Source organism: Lissotriton vulgaris, chromosome 3_1 (assembly GCF_964263255.1).
Source record: "Lissotriton vulgaris chromosome 3_1, aLisVul1.2, whole genome shotgun sequence".
Taxonomy (NCBI): domain Eukaryota; kingdom Metazoa; phylum Chordata; class Amphibia; order Caudata; family Salamandridae; genus Lissotriton; species Lissotriton vulgaris.
In genome coordinates this window covers 1,997,543,160-1,997,552,088 of record NC_141689.1, presented here as the reverse complement: position 1 = coordinate 1,997,552,088, position 8,929 = coordinate 1,997,543,160, and positions in this window count along the sequence as shown.

Below are 8,929 nucleotides of genomic sequence, written 5' to 3'. Positions count from 1 at the left end.
GCTGGAGGAATCGATGCATCAACTGTCTGCGGCTATGGATACCGATGGAGTGCCTGTTCTATCATCGCATTGACCTGCAGCTCCTGGATTTTTTCGCATAATGCACCTGTGAGCCAAGTCTTCATTAACAGAGCCCCACAGCAGAGAAGGAAGACAGTGTGTTCGAAATTCGACCCATCTCTTACCCCACAGCAGTAAGGATTCGACACAACACTTCGCCTGTGTGCAGGAAAAACTGATGCCTCTGCTTATCTAAGACTAAGGTATAGACACCTCTCTTCTGTTTTCAGATGCATACTCTCATGTGAATGTTTTTTGTGTTGAATTTTGATGTATCACATGTACTTTGTGTAAAATCCCCTCATCCACAGACTTCTATGGACAGAATTGCTTAAACCTTTAAAAGATGATACTTTGAGTTCAGTTTGTTGGATTTTTGTAATTCTGGGCATGTTTTGTTTAGATAAAGATTGTTTCTTTTTAACTGGTGTGGTGTCCATTTGCTGTGTTTACACTGTGTCACTGTGTGTGTTATGTACACATGCTTTACACGGTACCTCAGAGATAAGCTTGGCTGCTCGCGCCAAGCTATCAAGGGGGTGAACAGGGTTTGTCTTGGGTGTGCAACTCCCTCACTCTGACTAGAAGGAAGGGTCCCCACTTAGACAGGGTGTATATCACTGCCAATTAGAGACCCCAATTTCTGACAATATCTTAACACCACCTTCCCCCAAATCAAGTCAGGTGTAACTACCACTAACCTGTGAAGAAACTGTAGGTGGCTTTAAATGTTAATATCTGCTACTGAATGTGAAACAAACTGGATGTTTTGAAATTAGATTACGTAAAACACATCCTAATTGTTTAATAAAGAAATCCATGCAGAAGTGGGTATTACATGTGCCAATACCTTTGCAGAGTCATTTGTACCAAGCCAAGTTTCTTCTAGAAAAGTCTTCCTCTGGCAACTTGCTCTATGTGCTGTGAATTCTCCTCTCCTCCTTCAAATGTTCTTTGTGTTACACATTTACAAAGAAAACAGGGAAAGGTTGGTATTCTGAGGAGAGTTTAATGGCTGGATGGAGGCAGGCAGTTCATTTGTATAGGCATCAAATAAAGTTTGACTCCAAAAGTAGAAAAATATCATCAAGTAAAATAGTTTCTCAAAAATCAGGGTCTCAACCACTCTGAGAAAAACATTGAGGGCATGTTTGTCAATTGGTAAAGCAGACCCTTGTATATACTTCTAAGGGATGTGCTCTTGTAAAATGGATTCACCTTTGAATTCCTTTCAACCTCTTCAACAGCTGGATCCAGGATCATTAAGATTCCTCAAGGTGCATCTGGGCCCAGATTAATTAAAATCCATGCAGTGTAATGCAGCAAGACAATTTGCTGTTTCAAAAAGAGAGGGCAGGAAAGTGCTATATCTATCAAGTTAGGGTGCATTCCTGCTCTCTCCTTCAACTGGCGCACTTGTGGCTACCTAGCGCCGATGCAGGCACCCTTGCGCTATGGTGAAAGGATGCCAGCATTGTAGGTAGAATTGTTTTTGTGGAGGTAGGAAGATCTTCCTGCCCAAAAACAATCCTTAGAGGAATTTGGAGAAATAAATATACTTCTCCTTGCTAGCCCTCTGTCGGGAATGCATACAGTTTTGATAAACTACTAGGTTTAATGTTGTGGCGAATGTGGAAATGAGCCTAAATACATGGGTGTATGCTTGGGAAACCCCACACTCTACCCATGTAACGCCTTCCCAGCACAGATTGATGCAAAGCAGAGACTCGCTCTGCTTTGCGTTACACCAGATTTACTAAGCCACACAGGGCAATGCAAGGTGGCCTATCATGGCTTGGTATATCTTACTTAAGTATGGCTTTGCCCTTGCATCACCTTGTGTAATGCATTGGAAACACAATCCTGTGATAAATCTGTTCACTGATATCAGTTCAGACTATGCACACCTGTGATTCTGACCCTGTTCAATAGAGTGATATAATAAATTAATTAGTAGTGTGATTACTGGTAGAATGGTTGCTACAAAACACTATAAAAGTAATTCAGCTTTTGTGATCTCGAGTTCTTGATTTCTTGGTTCTTCTCTAAAAGTAGTGCTCTGAAGGCCTTACTTTGGGCTAAACAGAATGCTTGAAAATAAATCTCTATATTTTAAATGAAAAAGCAGTTTGGTCACTTCAAGTTACGTATAGAAGATTACTTAAGGAGATAAAATATATTTTCAATATGAGTGAATAGAAATAGTTCCTTGAGGTATTTGAATGTGGATATGTGAAAGCCTGTTTGAAATTAGTAAATTGGGAGTGTTAAATACATCTCCCTCACTTCTGTGCAATGTTCTAAAACCAAAATATAATCTTTCTTTCAGTGGCATAAGTTAAATCAGTGGAACTAGCACTGGGGATTGCATTTATGTTGTTTTTATTACGTAGTGACAACTGGGCATGAGTTGAGATGGAGAGAGATGGGAGGCTAATATACATACTCATATTTACATTGGCTTAAGGCAGGGCTGTGTTAAAGCCCCCCTCTCCTTTTAGTCTGCTCTTGGCTGATCTTCCTCTAGCTATCCAGCCCACTTTTCCTATAACATGGCCTCCCAGAGGTTTTCCAGTTTTTTATGTGCTGATAATCTTATCAGAATGAAGTACTTTCTTATCACTGTGCAGCGCAAATTAAACCCTTTAGCAGAATACTATAAGATGAACAAACTATTTGTAATCGTAGAAAAAAACAGCACCTTAATTTTTGTTTCTAGGCAACAGAAATGTCCATTGTAGTTTGAAGGGCCTAAATTGGAACAGGGGCTTTCATATAACTTGACATAATTGTTTTCTTTTCATTTGAAACCTATATGCATTTAGTCAAATTGAATGTGCTGGCTTCTGTTAACAAGATTTTTTACCTTGAGTACTGTAGAAAATGTGTACAGCTCATTTAATCCCCTGGATTTTTTACTTCCTTACAACCTAGTTTTATATTGTTAAAGTGAAGGAGTCTCATCAATTGAGTCTTACTCACAGTAAACTCTGTGGAAATGGACCGACAGCATTAACTGGCAGTATCTGGCTTTTAAGATACGGTCTGCTCCTGTGCAGCTGGGGAAGAGACTCTGGGATGGTTACACATGAACATGTGAGCACAAGCATGCACATATAGGTAAGGTGAGTATGTCAGACTACTATCTTGATCAGCGGTATCTGTGCACAAGTGACCTGTTGCAGAAGGGACCCCTCAGTGATTGGTGCTGAACTTCTGTAGGCCTTATTAAGTGAGTGGGAATTCATACTGTACATATGTTGTGCTTACTGAAAGACTATGTGCTTACTACCTTTTATCTTAAGTGCAAAATCTGCTCCTGTGCACAGTTTCAGTATACTTAGGCCTAAAGATATTGGTCATGTGTACATTTTTGGGTAAATATGCACCAGAGTTTACATCCGAGGTCACTTTTGTGATGACTGTACTCCTTTGGCACTTTGACAATTTTCATACTTCCATGGCTCATTTATAGTCGGATTCCAGGCCTTTGTCCCACCTACTGGGCTATGATAATTAATTTGCTAGCCAGCATAAGGCTCAAACAAAATGCCTCCTCACACAAAACAGCTATTAACTGAGCTTGACCCAGATCCCTGGAAAGAAAGGGGTGGGGCAGAAATCTGCATATGCCTAATAACTCTGCACACTGCATGTGACAATAGTAAGCACTAGCCCACAGAAAGAAAGGAGGATGGCCAAAGCTCTGGAGCCAAATACAGGAAGAACCTCAAGTTGAAGTTGTGGTGGGAAGGATCAGGCAGCTCTGCTAGTTGGAGGCAGGAATGAGGCACCTAGAGGTCGTTTTACAGACCACTTCAAGCTGCCATTTTTAAATGTCCCAGAATACTGTGAAGGAGGGTTGTGGAAAGGTGGAGTGATAATATGGCACACTGGGTTTAGGCAGAGGTGCCTACCTTACAGAACTTTCAAACTCCCCCCCTTAAAAAAACCCTCACACAAGAGAGACAACACTAAGGGCCTGATTACAAGTTTGATGGTCCGACCACCTGACCACCATGGCCACAGCCTTTAGAAGACCATTGTGCTGATGGTCTTCCAACCACCGTATTATGAGAGCATCACAGTGCCCTCAGTATGGCCAAGGTCTTGCGGAGGTGGTGATTGGCTTTCCATCGATATAAAGGACTGTGTGAGCATTCAGACTGCATATGTGCTGCATGCACACATATGCATGATACATATGAAAAAATAACACCTACCTATTTCCGGAGTTCGGCCCATATGTGGGCTGTCCAGGCAATGTGTATATGGTACAAAAAGGACTTACCTGTACATCACTACAAGCAAGGTCGTATTCCTCGGGTTGAAGATGCTGCTGTGAAGGAGGGACCTGAAGAAAGGGATCCACGTCAACTCTGATGGGAAGAAATTGAAAGGGTGAGTATGCCCCCAAATCCTTAGTTCTTGCCAACCTTTAGGTGGTGGTCCCATCACTGTGGATGGCACATTGGAAAGTCAACTCGCAATACAGATGGCAGTGGCACTCCTCAGTGTGGCTGGTGGTGTCGGCTGCTCGACCAAGGTATTTGCAAAGTCAATCCAACAATCTCGTAATACAGTGGTTGGACCACCAAACTCACAGCGGTTGGACCGCGACCGCAGGTACGGCGGTTCACGGACCACTGAACTTGTGATCAGGCCCTAAATCTTGAGTGGGTTTGCAGTAGCAAAATTGTGTCCAGCTAGAAGGAAGAAGACCCCCAAACCTCTGCAAGCGTAGAGATGGGACTCTATCATTTGAGCCAGCAAAGCAGTTCATCTCCATGTGTCTTCTTTACAACAGATTACCAAAAGAAGAAAAACAGGAATGTTTGTTTTATTATCTGTTTATTGTGGATTTACATCATGCGAATTCAGTTGAAAAAAAAAGTTAGCAGAGTAAAATGTGGCAATCCAGAAGCTGGTTGAACATGATCCAAAATATCTTGTTTTTTTATTGCATAAGGTTTGCACTTCACAGAAGTACGACAAGAGAAACTTTCTTTATTGTAAAAAATCCAGACATATACCTTATATCGCCTTATTGTCACTGCTAACTGTTGAGAGGTGCTGAGCTTAGAATAATATGCATGAGTCTGGAATAAAGTGCTGACAATTGACTGTCTTTATGTGTAAACCATTACTACTTTACATAAAGACAGAATCACAATTTTAGGATTGGAGCCGCGGGGAATGATGGAGATCTCCTCTGTAGTCAACCCATCAATCCTATGCTGAAAATGAAATCAATTGTACCCAGCCATCAAGCTGGCCTCATGTGGTATAGTTTTACCCAAATGATACATGAAATCACCCAACAAAATGTACAGATTTTCCATCAGCCTTTAGTTTGTACTTAGTAGCCAGTAGGTACCAATCCAGCAATATGATTTTGTGTTGTTTTCACAGGTTACCATTATCTTTTAGTACAGGCATATGTTTAACACACAGACTGTGTTTAGATGTGCTATTATATCCTATATATCAACATATGAGAGATCAAGCGAGGAAAGGTGGAAAGTAAAAAAATAAGGGACACATCTCAGCGTTCATGCATTGCAGCCGTGGTACGTGCAGGTAACAGCTGTGGGCCGGTGAAGCCATGTAAGGGGGATTTCGAGGGACGATGCCAAGGGAAAATGATTTATTTATCATATTTTCCTTCATTCGTCCCTCGAAATGCCCCTGACACTGCCCACTGCCCCACCGCTGTTACCTGCATGGACCACGGCAGAGGCGCATCTAAAACCAAATTTCGGGAGGGGGGCAAAGAAAATTTTTCGGGGGGGGGCTGAACCTTTAATCAGTAGGCAGAGTGGAGCTGCAGGGGCTCTTAGAAGGGGTGAAACAACTGCAAGGCCTAATTAACATTCAAATGGTCTTTAAAAGACATGTGAAACGTTTGGGTGCGGCTCTGTGTGTGCCCGGGATCTGTCTCATCCCGGGCTGCCACACACGAGGGGAGGGGTGGCGGGGGGAGGGGGGCGGGGGGGGGAAGGCTGAAGCCCGGTGAGTCCAATGGGTGTTGCACGCCTGGACCATGGCTGATGCATTGTAAAAGGGAGCGATTCCCAACCCCACCCGTAGAGGGACGGATAAAATGCACAAATTAATTTTAAAAAATGTCTCTGAGAGGCAAAGAGCCAATTACTTTGTCCACAGAAGTTTGACAAGTTCCAATGCTACACACTCTGCTTACTGTCATTGGCAGAGTTAAAGAGAATCATTTATGCATATTTACAGTCACACACTTCTTCCTTCCAATACGAATGTTTTCTAATTCACATAAAAGGATGTTCTGCATCTTAAAGGTTCTCTTTGAAATTCTGGCTGCTCTTTATTTAGTTCAGAGGATCGGATTTTTCATTTCATTTGAGGTTATTGAGCGCACCCAGCAGGACACCCAACAGGAGATTCATCCCTCTATTTGCATTCTGCATCTCTGCAGCTCATGGTATTACGCATCGACTCCAATGTGTGGATGCAAATGGGAGATGTTATTTCACATCCAAAACCTTCTTAATCTATCTATAAAATACAGACGTTTCAACAGTGCAACCATGCGCCCATACAAACTATACCCATAATCAAGGAATCCTCCTCCGTGTTGCCCTGAATGCTTAGTTACCATTCAAGATTCATATTTTTCGGCATTTATTCTGATTTGTACACATATTTTTGGGACTGTCAAAGAAGAACAAATGTTGTCTACTTTGCAATAAACAGTGCGGCACTTTAAAAAAAAGTGGGACACATTTTCAAAAGAACTGGGAAACAGAAAACATATCCTTATAATCACAATTTGGAATAGCAATAGTACATGTATTGCGGGCTTTAAATGCTGACCGCCGAGGACGGGCATTTTGAGGCAAATATCAAAAGTTTTTGCATTCGCACGACATACTGGTAGGGGTGCCGCTCGTTTCTGCCTGCTTTCATTCAGAGCCTGTCTGCGAATCACTCAGCTTGGTATCCTGACTGCGAGGGCTGTTCCGCCCTGAGACGCTATTTCGAGGAGCTAGGAGCTCGTGTGCTGCTTGGTGAACTTTTGTTGCTCTGACCCAGGGAGAGAAGCGTCCCACGCAAGGAGCGGGAGCGGGACTGCGAGGACCAGAGGTGCTAGCGCTTGTCCATCGCGCGCACCTGGTGCCTCTTCCCGCCCCCTTTCTGCAGGCTATTTCACCTCTCGCGGCCCCCGCTCCGCGGGTGCCGCTCGTTTCTGCCTGCCTTCATTCAGAGCCTGTCTGCGAATCACTCAGCTTGGTATCCTGACTGCGAGGGCTGTTCCGCCCTGAGACGCTATTTCGAGGAGCTAGGAGCTCGTGTGCTGCTTGGTGAACTTTTGTTGCTCTGACCCAGGGAGAGAAGCGTCCCACGCAAGGAGCGGGAGCGGGACTGCGAGGACCAGAGGTGCTAGCGCTTGTCCATCGCGCGCACCTGGTGCCTCTTCCCGCCCCCTTTCTGCAGGCTATTTCACCTCTCGCGGCCCCCGCTCCGCGGGTGCCGCTCGTTTCTGCCTGCCTTCATTCAGAGCCTGTCTGCGAATCACTCAGCTTGGTATCCTGACTGCGAGGGCTGTTCCGCCCTGAGACGCTATTTCGAGGAGCTAGGAGCTTGTGTGCTGCTTGGTGAACTTTTGTTGCTCTGACCCAGGGAGAGAAGCGTCCCACGCAAGGAGCGGGAGCGGGACTGCGAGGACCAGAGGTGCTAGCGCTTGTCCATCGCGCGCACCTGGTGCCTCTTCCCGCCCCCTTTTCTCCTCTTATAAGAACTAACTGGTATACGCGAACGCGGGACGCGCGCGGACGAAGACCGGACTAAGAGCGGGCCCTCTGTGGCCCTCAGTGGGCTGAAGTAGGCTGGGCTGGGCCCACTCCCTAATTTTCATTTAAATAGAGATATTATTTTTGTTTAATCCCATTGAATGCGTGTTAATGTAGGCAAGTGCTGTTTATCTAGTGACTTTATTCTTGCCTTTGCTTGTTTGCTTGTGTGATTAGATAGTATCTATTTTTTCTTATTTATTACTTGTGTATTGGTATCTTAAATTCCCCACTTTTCAATAGTTCGATCCTGGTTATAGTATGACTGCCAAAAAGTTGAGATCTGGAAGAGTGTTGGGGGGAAGATCTACAGCTAAGACTAGATCAAACCCCCTTCGAAATAAGAATGTTTCAACGATTCAGTTGAAAGGTCAAACCCAGATTTTCCAGCTCTGGGAGAAAGCGATAGATGGTGTTTCCCAGGAAAATATTGTCTCTGATAAAAGCATCTCCCTGGTCTCAACCCCTATCACATCTTTGGCTTGTCAACCGAAGGTGGTGGAACTGGGAACTCCTGGTCTAAACCCATGTATTTCTGGGGGTATTTCATCTACTACTTCTGTACTTCTGGAGAATGAGAAATGCTTAATTTCCAGCCAAGTTAATCCCAGAAATTCTAAGACTCTATTAACTTCCGTAAATGTTTTGCACAACGGGTCTTCGTCCATCTCCAAGCTGAGGGAGGATATAAATGAAGAATCACAGCCCCTGATTATTGACCCTGTGCTGTGCAAACGTTATTTGGGTGACGTCCCTAGGGCATTATCAGAAGTTGTAAAGTCTCCTATGGGCGCAACTCCTTCTGGCCTCCATCTTTTTAGTAGTACCCCTTCTCCCAACTCACAAGATCCTTCATTTAAAACAAACATGTCTTCAAGTCCATTGCTCAATATAACCGGGATTGAGGTCATCAATGATCCTAGCCTGAAATATTCCGAGAAACCTATATCTGAATATTTACTTTCCTTGGAACAGTTGCTATCCTCAATTCTCACGCTACTTCATAAATTCGTGGGTAGCTCGGATTGCGTACTGGATTCTGT